Genomic DNA, 16,994 nt, shown 5'->3' with positions numbered 1-16,994 from the left:
GGATAGTCCTTTCCTGACATCTTCAAGCATGCTAGGATGGCTCTGTTGTCCATGAAACTGTTACATGACCACCCACTATTAAACAGATGTTCCCTGGCTCAAAATATAAATAGAGTCTGGAGTGTGAAGCTGGCTGTGATTTATTTAGGTAACTGTGACCTTGTAAGGAAATATTCTCACTTTTTTTTTTTTTTTTTTTTTTTTTTGGCAAAATCTTTTGATTTTCAGCAAATGAAAGCTCCTGGGCTAGAAAGGGGCTTTTTCTTTCACATATAATTATAGTGAGATTTACCTGAGTTACTGGATGTAAAAAGTTGCATTATGCAGGAAAATATAGGCAGAATAAGAAAAGCAAAAATAATATAGATTTTTTTTTTTTTTAGAATATAGAATATTTATTTATTTGTTTATTTAATATAGATTTTTTGTTTAGAATCTGTGACCATGTTCTCTCTTAAGTGAAATGATTAGGGTAAGAGTAACGACCTCTATCTCTACAAAATAAATGATTTAAACATTTTGTTAAAAAAGAACAACAAAAAAACAAACAAACAAAAATACATCAATGTTTCCCATATAATTTCTCTGATTCTTCTCTGAAGAAGCTCAAGAAATTGTAGGGGCTTACCATTTTAAGAGTGATATTTCAGGGTGGTCTGATTCTCTGGTAGCATACTGGTGACAGAACTGTGTCTATAATGGGAAGACAAGAAAGTGGCAACTGAAAGAGGCACAGTGAGTTCACTGTGGAGCAATGGAGCACACTTAGAGCAGTTGTAGGTCAAGGATTTCAGTATTATATCTTCCCTCGCAACAGAAGGTTGGTCTATTTAGCTGGGATGGGTAGAAAATCTCATGAAAGTAATGCAAACCTTAAGAGGGTTGTGACAGACTTCTAGGCCTGGCAGTCACTTCCTGCAATCAGTGACAGGGGTGCCTCCATGGCACACCTTTCTACTACCCTAATGTGAGTGAGTGAGTGAGTGAGTGAGTGAGTGAGTGAGTGAGTGAGTATGTGTGTTATACCCAGCTCCATCTGGCAGTACCAGCACTACAGGATATATCCTGAGTGAATGCATTTGCATTCAACAAATCTACATGTTTTCAGAAGTGTTGACTTTGTGGGGAGAAGGATGTGTAAAGCTGTAAGGGATGGAAAATGGGATGCTGGAAAGCAGTCTGCTACATTGCCAGAACAACTCACCCTAACCACTGCTCCCAAGCTACCTATTGACCAATGACTTGAGGATCCCATACAGATGACATACTACTACAATCTAAATGCTACTGACTGGGAGGTGAAACTGTCCCCAAATAATTTTTTAAGCCTGGATAATGAGATGTGTGAGCTGGATGTAACTGGAAGGAGGAGGACAGTGCCCATAATCTTGGCTGCACATAGCTGTTGTAGAAAGAGTTCAGGTCCAGGGATGGGCCTTGGGGATGGTAGCCTCACCTACTGTTCATTATTTAGTTTACCCAGATCAATGTTATAGAAGGTCTCCCCACATATTGCAGAGTCACAGAAGCACAGAATTGAAGGGATTGGAAGGGACCTTGAAAGATCATCGGGTCCAATCCCCTGCCAAAGCAAGTTCCTTAGAGCAGGCTGCCCAGGTAGGTGTCCAGACAGCATATAGTTCTGTTCAATTAAAATATAGTTCTGTTCATTTAACTCCCTTTATGCAATCTTATGTCTTTTAAATGAGAAAGTATTTCTCATTCTGAACACACTGACAGGGCAATTTATTTCCCAGGTTTCTGGGTGAGGGCCTAAGATGGTGTCACATGAGAGTTGTAGCAAGAATCCCTAGAAATCGAATCCATGCACTCTTTATTGTGAGACTGGCTATGGAAACAAGATGAAAGTTTTGTAGTTATATAAATAGTGTAGGAGGATATAAATTGTGCTAGGACTCAATATTTTTTTTTTTTGTGGTTTAAAAATGTGAATATTCCCTAACACTACATCATGTATAATAGGTTTTGCATAACCCTGACTTAAATGTGTCAGGAGACAGCAGATGGGAAAAGATGCACATGCATCATATAACTACATTGAACGAGCTGGGACCATGCCCACAGAAGCGAATGGTAATTAGGATTGTCACCTCTAAAAACAGTTTCTTCAGACATGGATGATCTTCAAATGCAGAGATCACCGGGGTCAGGGCTCTAGGAAAGACTGGAGGAAAACCAGATGGTCTAAATGGTCTGTGAGCTAATAGACCTAAACTAACCAGTTGGTGTAAATACGGGTTTGAAACTAGCCAGATGAGTTGGAAATTGTTAAGTGTGCTGTGAATGGAGAGGAGGAGGAAAGAAAGTTGGGAATTAATGACTTGTCTAGTTAATACAACCGTTTGCCAACAAGAGGTAACAGACCAGGTTCTGAGGCTATGATTTAGCCCAAATCTCAGCCAATATAATGACACTTAGGCAGTGCCAGAACCAGGATTTTCCACCTCCCTCCTCTGCCCTCCATCTCCCAACTGGGGTGTGTGGGAGGAACTGTGGTCTGGGGGTGGTGGACTTCCTGTATGGTGGTGGTGAGGTCACACAGGCTTATGAAACTTCTACTGAAGCTTTAGTCAATTCTTGTTGCTGCAAAGTATGTATGAAATCATTCAGAGCTTTCCCAAGTAGGGCTGAATATTGCCCAAATCAAAGTCTTAGTATTTTTCAAACAGAAGCGTTTGTATCAGCTAGAGATCCACAGAGGTTGCAAAATTGGGTCCATTTCCATATTAACGCCTTGAAATACTAAATGAAGAATGTTTGTGGATTAAACTCCTTGTCAATAAATGTGAAAAAATTGAAGTCTGTTTATAGATAACAGGACATCCTAAAATGCCCTCCTGCATAGCTACACCCTAGTGAAACAATCAGTTTTGTTTTTTAGATAATTTATGTGTGTACACTGCTATTTTTTTGTCTATGTTAAAGAGAGAAGGAAGGAATGTTAACAGGGAGAATACATTCATAGGTTTTTACTACTGTCTCCTAGTGGAGGTGCTTAGGGAATTACATCATGGTGAGTCGTTCCAGCAAGAGCATAGACATGTCTTTCAGGTTGTTTTTTCAACAATTACCAGCAGTTACTGGTAGGTAATAAATATTTCTGTAGTGACATTACAGTGCTTCTTAGCAGTGCTGATAAACTTGGATTGCAGTGCTCTTACCACTAACCAGTTGCATCAAGAAACCCAAAGCTCAGATTTAAGAGTGAAAAAGTATACAAAGCAGGTTACTATGTTTTAGGATTCATGTATCTAATCCTCCCCCTCCTCCTCCATCAGTAGCTGCTGTTAAACGTATTTCTTTTCTGTGAAAGTGGCTGAAATCCAGACTAAAAAGATCAGTCTAGACTGCTCAGTGCAGCAGAGCCTTTTTTCTCAGTCCAAACTTGCACATATCATTCTTTACCCCTACTACAAAGTTTCAGAAATCCTCTTCAGAGATTCAGAAATCTGCAGACTGAAAGGCCTTTAAATTACTCCACAGCCTCACCTGTTTACTTTGCTTGGTTGGTTTGGTTGGTTTTCAGATACAATTTCCAAACTCTGGAAGCTGGTGAATTTTTGGGGTGTTCTTTTATTACCCCTTAGTCTCTCAGTCTGTCAAAAGGCAACAATACTGATCTCCAAAATTGTGCTTTGAGATTTATGGATGTCAAATGCAGAACAAGCAGGAGTTTTTATTATATTAAAATGTGGGACTTCCACAGGCTTAGTTAAGTGTTGTAAAATGCATACTTCAGTGGGGGTTTATGTATTTTTCAATAGTAATGTACTTTTCTGTAATTCTTACAGGATAGAAAGCTGCAAAGGGAGAGAAAAATTACTGACCAGTTTCTCACTATTTTAAATAAGCACAGTTCTGCTTAATTTTGCAAGCTAATAATTGGGAGTCCCTCAATTTTACTACATATAGGAATTTTCCTTCTCTTTGAAGATCTGCTTCTTTGATGTCATCAGGGGAAATTTATTTTGGTCCTGTAAGTGATGATATTTGTATTTCTGTAAATAAAACTTTTAATGTATAATTCTTCCTTCACCCTACTTTTCAATGTTTGTCTATGTGAAGCAGCTTAATTAAAAAAAAAATCAGAAAATTTGGTTATAATTGTTTATCTTATTTACATATGACTGTTAAAGAAGACAAAACTAAAACAAATCTCAAATCCTCTTTATATTGGAAATTTCAAGTGGAAAAGGAAGCTGTTTCTCATTGTTCAAATTCTCGTTCTACAATAATTTTACATTTCAGAGTGGCATGTTACACGTGTCATTTAATTTATATTGTAGAACCCAACAAGGTAAATACAACCTATTTAGTAAGTCCAGATTTTGCTACAACCACAGCTTAAAAGCACAGGAAGTTCTTTTTTTTTTTTTTTTTTTTTTTTTTTTTTTTTAACATAACGTTTACCTCTCTCTCTCTATTCATAATTTAGTGCCCTGTTACTTTTTCAGTTCCAATAGAGGTTTCTCATTTTGACCCTTTCTGTATGCAATTTCTCTCAAATTTGCCCTGTTTATATACTGACCAACTCCCCTTCAGCATCTCTTTCCTCTGTGCTGTGCATTTTGACTTTTCCCTAGTTGGTGCAGTGAAGAAAATAAATGCTTTCCTGTTTAGAATTGCCAAATCTTATTTTGGAACCAAACTGAAAAACTTGAGGTGTGTATCTTGTTCCAAATTCAACTTAGTATCCAAGAGGTATCAGTGGTTTGATTAAAAGGGCTGAGATTCATCTCAGGCCTGTTTAGATCTCATCACAGCTTCCTGACCTGGATCCCTGCATTGGCTTTTTGCTTACTTGTCTAACTGAATAAACTCCGAGATATGTTCATTTTTAAGGCATTTTACATTGTTCTCATTATATGATATAATTCACGCTTTTATATAACTTTCTTTTCTTGTTCACTTGCTCACCTACCCCTTCTCCCCTTCCCTACATTCCAGTCATATTTTTTTTTTCTGTTAATATTTCCAGTTTAGCTTATGTCTTAAACTCTTAGTCTATGATTCTTTTCATTCTTTCTCTACTTTTGAATTATTTTCTCAACATCATTTTCTCCTGAATCTACATGGTAGGACTTAAAGTACATACCTCTGTCTTTGGAGCAAAAAGAACTTTTGGTTATAAGTAGTTAGCTGGTTTGAATTGAGTAGACAATCCATGATGTCATCTCACACTAAAACAGATTATATTGGTTGAGAATCATAGAATCATTAAGGTTGGAAAAACCTTCAAGATCATCTGGTCCAACCATCACGCTACCACCAAGAAGGAGCATAGTTAGCTGGGTGGGCCAGGTTGAGCAAGATTTTTCCCTTGCAGTGGGGTACAGACTTGGCATTTGTCATCCCTTATGCTTAATCTGAGCCTGGCTATAATGCCATTCACATAACTTCTTAAATTTGCATCTTTTTGCATATCTCAATGGTTCAACAAAGTATGGTGTGGTTGCATGGCATTTCTTCTGCTAAGGCAAACTCAGCATCCTGAACGTCATTTCTAATCTATTTTTTTCATTTACAGCTTGATACATGGTATTTACAAGGGCAGGTGCTCATTTAACATACTATTGTTTGCATTACAGTAATATGAAGACACACTGGACAGAAACAGGGCTTCACTGTACCATACTCTAGAAATAGCTCTTTCCTGAAGACTTTGTCATCCAAGAGTCTTTGTCTATTCAAACACACATAGGATGTATTGAAGATTCAGGAAGGATTATGCAAAAATAATATATTTATGAGGTTACATAATGTTATAAAATTTTTCTACTAAGTCTCAAGTGATCAGCTATAACATTTTATTCTTTGCAGCTATAACTTCCCATCTGTGGATTCATACAAGCTAACTTAAAGTCTCTACAAATGAACAGACAGTAGACAAAATATCACCAGTATAATACTTCTATTGAGAAAAATCACTGAAGAAATCACCAAAGGTCATGAAATTTTTAACCTCAAGCTCTGCTTTTAACCATCATGAAAATGACAATTTGTTGCAAGTTAGACTGTGTTCAATCTGGAGTTCAGAACATTTTATATTTCTGCAGACCCTGTCCTTTTTAGTGCAAGATTCATTGCAGCTAGATAAATGAAATACTGAAATCACCTGAAGAGGTCAAGGGTAAATTCAAGTTAAGTGGCCATTTGAAGAAAAACATATACACTGACAGGGCAAGAGTTTAAATGCATAACACAAGTTACTTCAGTAGGCAGACACAAATTACCTGGAATGAGAAGGGAAAGAAGAAGGAGAAGGAGGGGAAGGAGGGGAAGAAGAAGAAAGAATCACAGAATTGCAGAATCACACAGAATCACAGAACTGTAAGGGTTGGAAGGGACCTTGAAAGATCATTGGGTCCAAGCCCCCTGCCAAAGCAGGTTCCTCAGAGCAGGCTGCCCAGGTAGGCATCCAGACAGGCCTTGAATATCTCCAGAGAAGGAGACCGCACAACCTCTCTGGGCAGCCTGTTCCAGTGCTGGAACATTTTACTGGCCTGTAATTTCTGGGATCCTCCTTCCTGCCCTTCTTGAAGACTGGAGTTACATTGGCTATCGTCGAGTCTTCAGGAACCTCACCCGTTCTCCAGGACCTTTCAAAGATGATAGAGAGTGGTTCAGCGATCACATCTGCCAGCTCCCTTAGCACATGCGGATGCATCCCATTGGGACCCATGGATTTGTGCAGGTTGAGCCCACTCAGATGCTCCCGAACCACTCTCACGTCTACCAGGGGGGAGCCCTCCATTTTCCAGACCCTTTGTCCTATTGTCAGGGACGAGGAGTCCCAGGGAGTGTCCTTGAAGCAAAGACTGAAGCAAAGAAAGCATTCAGTATCTCTACCTTCTCAGCATCTCCCGTGACAAGGACATCCACTTCATTCATCAAGGGACCCACATTACCCTAGTCTTCCTCTTGCTGTTTACATACTTGAAAAAACCCTTCTTATTATCCTTTATCTCTTTTGCAAGCCTCATCTCTAGGTGGATTTTAGCCTTCATTGTCACTTCCCTGCAGGCCCTGACAACACATCTATACTCCTCCCAAGAGGACAGGCCCTTTTTCCACTTTTCATAGACCATCCTCTTCCTTTTGATCTTATTGATGAGCTCCTTGCTCATCCACGTGAGTTTCCTGCCCCCCTTCCCCGATTTCCTATTCCTCGGGATGCACTGACCTCGAGATATACCGACCAAGGAAGAAGGAGAAGGAGAAGGAGAAGGAGAAGGAGAAGGAGAAGGAGAAGGAGAAAGACAGATACAATTTATTCCATAAATTTATTCTATATTTCCTTCTTGATTGAGGTTATGAAGATTAGAAGTTCTATCACAGGGGTAGGTAATGTATGAAGGTTGTTCTCAGATTTCTTCTGAGGCCACCACCTTGGATGAATAGTGAAAATAATTGTCAAAAAGACATCTTTATTTTTTCTTTTTCTTTTTTTCTTTTTCTTTTTCTTTTTCTTTTTCTTTTTCTTTTTCTTTTTCTTTTTCTTTTTCTTTTTCTTTTTCTTTTTCTTTTTCTTTTTCTTTTTCTTTTTCTTTTTCTTTTTCTTTTTCATGTAGGAATTATTATGTAATTATACATACAGTCATGTATTCTATCATCATGTAATAATATACAGTCATGATTTTAGTTACATCCTTTCATGCAGTCACTATAGTTAACCCACCCTACTCATCCCTTCCTTCCTTACTATCCTGCTTGTGCAGTATATATCTGTGACAAACAGAACTCACCAGACACTTTTAGCTATACTTCTCTCTTTGAAAGCTCTTCAAAACTTATTTTTTCAGAGGCTCCAGAACAAATTACATAGACTTTATGTATATTGCATAACACTTATCTTTCATAAAAATACTTTTAATACCTACATGTATTAGATCACAATGAATGGTTCCAGGGAAATGTGAAAAAGTCTGTGAGAAAAAAGTGAGCTAATTATTTTGTGTATTCAAACAGAGACTGTCTTGAATGCTAATTTTGACTGTTTTCTACTTGTCTGCTTAATCTAAGAAAGATGTTTAACTTTCCTCTACAGAAATTAAAGAAATGATGAGCTATAAAGTGATGTTCCTCATGCATACTGACCATTTTAGAAAGGAATTAATAATCCTCTGTAATGTTTAGTGCTTTGTTTTGACTATAGAAGGGCCTAAAAGAAAAGTTTTTAGATTAGCTGGCCTCAGAAGTCAACACTGTTTTGTCTTCCTCTTACCATTCTTCTGCTAAATCCTGAACCGTTGCACCTTTGTTACTTCCATATAACCAATGCAGACCAAATATGCAGACCAGCACTACATAGCTATGTCACTTAAGCAACGCTAGATAACTACTTTTTTGTTTTGGGGTACAAAAGGCATCTGCCTCCTCTTCTTGCAAGAAGGTTGTGAAGATACCCCAAACGTAACACTATCCTGAGGACTGTACACCACCACCAATGTAGCCAGTGCTCTGTTTGAAAGGATCTGTCTCACATATTAATGGAGCCAAAATGTTCAAATAGATAAAAGTAAACATTACATTCACTCATTCTTGAATATCTTGTGTTTTTTTCCCTGTTTCCTGCTCCCTCAGAAGCTCTCATGCACACATTACATAGTGTCCAAACAAATTGGAACCTCCTGCTTGGCAAATTTCTCTCTTCTTGGAGCTCATTCAGGATTTTCCTGGCTGTGTCTTTAACAGAATGGCATCCGGACAAACCTCCACCTCCTAGGCCAGCCCTCTGACTTATTTTCAAAAGTAAAGGCAACATATAAGAAACTATGACTAGGCATAAATTTGTAAAGCAAAGGAATGCACCTTTCTCAAATGGGATCAGTCTAAAGTTTAATGCACTCAGTGGAAAGATCTTCACAGATATAGGGGGCTTTGTGTTAGAACTGTTGTTGGCATCCCTTTCAGAACACAGATCCAGGAATGTGGAGGTAATTCTAAAATAATGTTATGATTCTTACTGTAAATTAATACACTTTGTAGTTTCTTTAAAAAATAAATAAAAAATAAAAAATTGTTTCATGATGGTTTACTTTAAAGCTGGAAGAGGGCCAAGAACTACAAAATAGAAGACAGAAAAAAGTGTTATGCTTAGTAATGGAGTAGCTCTGATCAGTGATTCAGATATCTTCACTGATTGCTTAAGATCAAGTCTTGATAGAAACAAGGTTTCTTCAGCTAAGCTCTGATGTGGTTCCAAATGGAAGTTAAAGAACTCAGCACATTTTTTTAAGAAAAAAAAAACAAAACAAAACAAAACAAAACAAAAAAACAAAAAAACAAAAAAAACAAAAAAAAAAAAAAACAGGGCAACTGATCATCCCCAGGATAAACCAAGCCAAAATTATTCTTTCCAGAAAAATAGGATTTAGTTTCCAAAGTTGTGGTTTAATCTCTTTTTCACCATGGCTGTATCATGTTCACACACCAAGATGTAACATTAATGGCACTAAACAGTGTTCTTTATAAAGCCTGTGGGATATGCTAGGTATAAATGTCAGTCTGTCATATAAAAACTTCTTTGACAGCCTTCCTCTGCTCAGCCAGACTTCCCAGAGAGACATAATAGCTGTGAGGTGTAAATGTGTGTATGGAGCTTAGCCTTATGGATTAAATTGTTGATGGACATTGATGAAAGAAAAGCATGATCAAATGAGTCCTGCTGCTGTCCCAGTGATTTAACCCTTTTTCTTCTTGCCTCTGAGCTACTGTGATCTTGCATATTCTTTTCTTTGTATATGCAGTTAATGATAATTAATGCTTCAATTTATTACTATTACTATTGTTATTACCATTGCTCTTATTCCTGCTATTGCACTTCCAGGTACCTTTTATAGACAATATAAATGTTTCTAACATTGTTGTATGCAAATCAGGCCAAGTTCTAAATCTTTGAGGATGGTTTTAAATCTAGGGTAGATTCACTCTACCTAATTTTGTCATCCAACTCATGTTTACAGCACAGGTACCATGCAATCAGAATTGTGGTTGCAATAAGAGAATCTGTAGGAAAGCTGTAGCTTTTATTTAGTTCTCTTATTATTAATAACTGTTAGAAAACAGTTAGTAGACGTTGATGTAATCAGGACTAGAAGGGGCACCATCCTGTTGATACCTGGTGAAAATTTGTGAAAGTGTCCCCTATTACCCCAGGTTTCCTGGCCATCAAGGCAGATTCCATCAAGTCCTGTGGTGTAGTGATAAGAACAGAATTGGTTTATTTTAGTGACTAGTCTGGGGGAACCAAATGCAGGATTGCTCCCCAAAAGCTCCCTAATACCCAATACAGACATAATTCCATTATCTGTGAAGTTTGGTTGTTCTTCACGTAATATCCCTTTAATGACTTATGAAATCCAGCCAGTACTCACAGTGCTATCTGTTACTGCCATGAACCTACATCATTATTTATGTCCAGTAATTTCTCATATTGTGTCTAGCAGTTTTCCATGCTCCTTTCAGTTGTCTTCGTCTCAGGCCAGGGCCAGACCAGCAGCCTAGCAATTTGGCTGCAGGTCTGACAATAGTGACTGATAAGGGGCAGCAGTGTGGACATCTGTGCCAGCATTACCATCCATCAGAGTTCACATGGAAACCCAGTCACATTTTAGCTGATAAAATAGGTATAAATAAAGAATCCATAATAATTAATGATCTCCTGTTTTCACACCGACTAGTCAATGTCACACAAGGAGGTGGTATGAACAAGGGTGGGATTATTTCAGTTATGGGAAAGTCTTTACAAAGCTGCTTCTGAACAATATATCAATTTCCCTAAAAGTGTATTTGTGGCCATACAGTATCATTCTTACACTGAGTATGATTTTAGTCCAAAATTCTTCCCTTCAAGAAACTATGCAGATGTGACTTCCTTCCATGCAAATGTTTTAATAGCCAAGGCAAAAAAATTCATTTCATCTCACACAGGGGACTGGTCTACTGTGGCAGGTATTCTATGCTGATCATTTTATCTTTATCTCCCTTATAATGCACTTTTAACTATATTTTCTTGTATTTCAGCAAACAATAATTCTTTGCTCCTTGAATAAATGCATTTATGCTGTACCTGTATAGATTTAATTTTTCAAGTGAGCCAACATAAGAACAACCCTCGTTAATCAGCATATGGCTGTGTATATTTTCTTTCACATCTCTGAAGTCCTTCCCAAAGTGTCTACATCATTTTGAATAGTCCCTGTGCTGTAGTACAGTCACAAGCACGATCTCCCTGATGAGACGTTCCAGTGCATGTTGGACCAATATTACATTTGCCTAAGACATCATGCCATACTATGAATTCTTATCTGATTTAAATATTTTTGGAATATATTATTTTATTAGTCTTCCTTGTGTTTGAGCTATTTTCTGTTTCACTGCACGTGTATTTCAGATTATTTTTCCCTTTGCACATTAGTATTCATCTATAACAGAAACTTTATTATTTCCTGGCCAGTATTTCTAGATTCATGAAGAGTCTTTTCTACTTCAGCAGAACATGCCACATGATTCTAAAGACCTGAATTCCATTAAATAAGATACCATTTTATAGCTTAACAGGTTCTCTATTCTTATACAATAATAAGTACTTAGGACTTACTTCTGCATCCTTTTTTTTTTTTTTTTTTTTTTTTTAACGTTGGTATTTGTTTATTTGTTCTGTTTGTTTTTCTGCTTTAGCTGCTGATTTTACTATCAATATATTTTGTAAGATTTCTTAGCAGAAAATTCAGGCAGTTTTGTAAAGATGTTTCAATGGAATGGACTAGATCAATACTACAAGAGCTAAATTTGCAGGAGCAGGGGCAGACTAGCAGTGGCACCTGAGATGAATGCCTAATTGGTATAGCTGACATCTCAGAATCAAAAAATGTGGTAGTGTGACACAGTGTAGTGTAATACAGACCTTACAGAAGGAAAAATGAAGCAGAGCAAAGTCATCCCAAGGGCCCAGATGATGTCAGTGTATTTTTGCCTGTAGTAGGAACACTACACCATAAAAAGCCATGTGACTAATAAATGGTACTGTGAAACTGGCCACATTGCTAACATACTGTGTGGGTTTTCCATACATTTTGAAACCATATACTTATTGTATTTCCCAAATAAAAGATATGCATGGTTTCATATTCTGAGAACTCCTGTGTGGTTGCAAGGGGAGAAGGAACACCTGTAAAAGGTTAGATTATTAAATTCCTAAATGTTGGTGTTTTAGGTGGGGGATCAAGCCACCATTTTTATTTATTTCAGAAGGAGACCCCTAGACTTGTTATTGAACCCAGTCCTGGTTACTACCACTGACACCTGGCAGGAGGGCTACACATGTAACAAAAGTAAATTATAAAATTCCAGCACTTTTATTTCTTCATTCTCCTTAAACATATAGGTGGACACTTCATACTCCTGTTGAAATTGGTGAGAGTTGTGCCTATAGTGTGCCATAGAGTTTCTCCTTCTAACTAGAAACCTTCTGAAACTGTTTTCTTAGAAAATGCCAACTTCCTAACACAGAAGTGTTTGAGAGTAATGAGTCAGAGTGAAATTCTCTTTAACTAAGGCTGAGGCTTTCTGCTTAACACCAATGTAAGTGTTTTGAGAGGTACTGAAGAAGCACAGACTGCAGAGCTCTTGAGTTCTACCATGGAGACATAAGCTACAGGCTTAGGAAGTCCACTACCTGTTCAGAAACTATATGGATCTCTATACAGATCTCTATACATCTATATATACACATATGTATATATATAGATGTGCAAATGTGTATGCACATCTATGTATATATATAGATCTATCTATGTATATATATGTATATATATATGTATCTGGTTAACATGAGAGAGCTTAATTAAGTATTAGCGTAGTAAAATACTTAGTGAATTAGTAAATTAAATGATTTGGAGTCTGTAACTCTCTCTTTTTTCTCTCTCTCTTTTTTTTTTTTTTTTTTTAAGTCTAGGATCCAGCAGTGCCAGAGTTTGGAAACCCATAGTCATAACTGAATACAATGCTCATCTCAGGGAAAGTTGGACAGTAAGACAGTTGCTTGATATAATTTCTGTTGGAAAGTAAAATTAAAAAATATTTACAAACTTCCTAAATGAGACATTTTGGACCAATTTGTAGAAATAAAATAGAAAGAGACAGACAAACTGATTTCATTTCAAACTTAAAAATTATTCAATTTTACGTGTGATATTAATATAAATCTAAAGCTAGCTGAGACTACTTGACCTTAGAATAATCTGTATGACAATTAAGAAGAAAACTTTGACGAACCCCTAAATGAATCAACACATATGGAAAACTAATAAAAAAGTTACTCATTGTTCAAAAATATACTGGTTTCATTAGTGGTTTACCTCATCTGCTTTTTACTTCTTGCTAAGGGTCACAATTAGAAACATATTTGCTTATTTTGCTACTGCTTATATCCCTTTTCATATTATGAAGCTGAGACAAGAGTGCTTTATTATTTTAAGGAACTTTCTCTCAGTCCACATGGTGTGAATTATTAACAAGCTTAACTTTTTTTTTACTACAGACTCATAACTGTAGAAAGTTGGGTCCAATATACAACAAAAGTCATTAAAAGAATACTACAGAGGCCTTGTACAGGCCTTCTGTGGATTTTCAGTCAATTTCTTTTAAATTCTGAAGTTTTGCAGGTTAACTTACTTGAAGGATAGTAAAAAATGGATCTAAAGAGACAAAGATATAAAACTGGACACTAATTGTATGTGGAGGACTTTATTTTATAACTATACAGTGGAGAGCATCTGGATCCAGATTTTCATGGCTATATTGATTCCAGTTATTGATTGAAGCTCCTTTCTGTTCTGTATTCATGTAAATTAGAGTCTATTGGGTCAAAATAACAAGACAAACTTCAGAATTGCACTAATACACATGAAAACTTAAACAGAAACAGATGGGAAATGGAAAGATAATTCTGAAGCTTACCAGGTATTCAGACATAAGAGATCCCACCAACACCAGTCTTTGTAGTGCAACAATCAGGCAAATAGTGCTTATAGGAACTGTGTCCATTGTTCCCCATGTGTCATGCTGGAAATCCCTTTTATGCCATGTAATTGAAAATAATGAGGCTAAATGAAATACAGTAGCCTTAAGAGTGAAGAGGGCTAGGAACTCCTGGGGCTTGTAAGTTCTTCAATGCAGAGCAAATGCCTGAATTAACATTTCAGATAATAGACTATTTCAAACAGCTTTTTAAATAAAACCATGCCCGTGTATTGAAAGTTCAGGTCATTTCTCTGTAGTGTAGGTAATGATTTATGTTCTTCTGGAAGATTTATAAGTATTCAGTTTTAGATAATATCAATACATTGAATACCAAAGCATCTTTAACGCTATATGCGGTATACAGAAATGTAGAATATGCCATGTGCATGCAGTTTAATTCATTCCTGAATTAGAACCACTTTTATGGTTCTAATAATAAAAATTATAGCTTCATCAGGTAAATGGTTGAAATAAAATTCAAATATCATTATTATTAACCTTCCCAAATTGTTTATTATCATTAATTCCTGGACTGTAACATTTCAAACATCTTTGCAATGGTAATGACAAACATATATCAGCAAAGTTATACAGATAGCAAAATACATGTAAGAAAAAGTGTACTTACATACACTGGCATAATAAGGATTTAAGAAATAATATTTCTCTTAATCTCTAAATTGTTTTTCTTTGGGAAATGAAGCAATTGTGTGATTTTTGTTGTTGTTGTTGTCTTACTATAACAAGATTTTACTTCCTTATTTAAGAATAAAAATTAAACAAAATAGGAAAAGAGACTGAAAGCAAAACCAATGTTGTTTAATTTTAGTAAATAAAATAAAGGCTATACCTACACAATATCATTCATGGAAAGCCAGGCAGTATTTGGTTGACCAGAGTAGATTTGTATCATTCAGTCATATGCATGTAAACTTGTTGTGCATAATTTACAATCTACACAGAGAAATAGACATTATTTAATCATTTCAATAAAGGATAAATATGAAACTGAAATTATGATTATTTCCTCCTCATTTTTTTTTTTAAATTTCTGTCCATTGGCTAAATATATTTTGAGACTAAATAGACTTTAATTATCAACTACAGTTACTAATTTCACTGCAGATGCCTTCACAGCAGATATTAAAAGGTAAATGCAATGAATACAATTCCTGATATTAAAAGACTCAGAGAAAACACTCCTCTTCTAGAGTAAAAATACAAAAATATATATTATATTAATTATCAGTTTTTAAGGAGATAGGTTAATGTAATCTCAAGAATGTCGTAATTGTAGATATACATAACAATTTGTATGACTAGAGGCAAAGTTTTAAAATACATAGTTTGATTTTTATTACTTATAACAATATCGTTCTGAAATACCAAAAAGAGGTAATGACTGTATTTTTTTAATTAGAAACCAAATAAAATAATAATAATAATAATAATAATAATAATAATAATAATAATAATAATAATAATAATACATGTTTTCAGTATCATTTTTCCCAGTTCTCCACTGGAAACAACAAAATATGTATATATATATATAAAAATATATATATATATATATAATATATATGTGTGTATTTTTTTGGGGGGGGGGGTTGTAAGAAGTTTAATTTCTTAGTATTCATGGTCATAATTCATGGTCATGGTTAAAATTACAGCTTCAGAACAAGCAAAGTGATGTAAATATAAAAGCACAGATCACCATAGTGCAGTTGTGTTAAAGTTTGTATAACATTGTATAGTTGTTCTTGTAAATTCTCTGGTTCCAGAATTAGCACCCTTGTGCAAAACAAACAAACAAAACCAACCAAACAACCAGACAAAAACCAACCAACCAAACAAACAAAATACATACAGTTCTTCATGTTAAAGGCTGTCATCCCACTACTAAAGCAACTGACCTTAAAATGTCATAGCTATACACTTCTGGTTTATAAAGCAATGTATCTGAAAGGGAATTACTACAGAGATTACTGTTTTATTTTTATCTGTTTATTTATTTATTACTATAAATTCAGGAAAGTTAGGCAAATCCTTTTTCCTTTTCGATAATGAGAATATTTAGTAACATCTGTGTAAATCACTTGCAATGTCACCAAGTACTGTGTTAAACCAGGAACATAAGGAGTAACACGTCTGTTCTACATTACACAACATTAACTGGCAATTTTATTGTATGGGGCTTGGTCAAGGTATCTCTAAAAATGTGTAGAAATGAATGGTGTATTAATAAAATGGAAACATCCTGATAATATTGTAGCTGGCATAGAAAGATAGCTGAAATGATTCTGGTGAGTGAAATGAAAAATATTGAAGAGTTCACACAAATATTACATCTTAAATGCTGAAGTGGGCAATAAATAAATAAACAAGTTTACATTCAATTAGTCTACAGTATGTCATCCCAGATAGTTGTAGCCAGTCTTTATGACCAGATGTCCTTACTGGGAAAAGACATCTGATGCTATCTGGTACAGTTGATACCCAAACTACTTGAAAATCTAACCTGAAACATAATTATTTTAAGCTGGTGAGAATAATTCCGCCTTTCCCAGCCTCAAAAGAATATATAATTATTCCTTGAGAACCTAATTATTCTGTATACATTCCCCTTCTGAGATTCAAGAGTATCCAAGATCTTGCTTGCTAGTCATGCTAGATCATGACAAGCAACAAATATTCCAAAAATGACATTGTAAGTATAAATGGTATGAGAGTGTGATTTAGAAGTGATACTTGAAATCTTTCCAAGCTGCAGCTACAGTGGGTACATTTATGCAACACCTTAATACAGTTTCGATCTCTGTAAAGTATTATTTGATACCAAAAAAAAAAAAAAAAAAAAGAAAAGAAAAGAGGTTTGTAATAACGAGGCCAAATAAAAACCTCTGTAACTAGATAAATTAAGAGCAGAATGAACATGTGATTAAAAA

This window comes from Anas platyrhynchos, chromosome 1, assembly GCF_047663525.1.
Source record: "Anas platyrhynchos isolate ZD024472 breed Pekin duck chromosome 1, IASCAAS_PekinDuck_T2T, whole genome shotgun sequence".
Classification (NCBI taxonomy): Eukaryota; Metazoa; Chordata; class Aves; order Anseriformes; family Anatidae; genus Anas; species Anas platyrhynchos.
The sequence above is the reverse complement of the archived record's forward strand: the minus strand, read 5'-3'. Positions refer to the sequence as shown.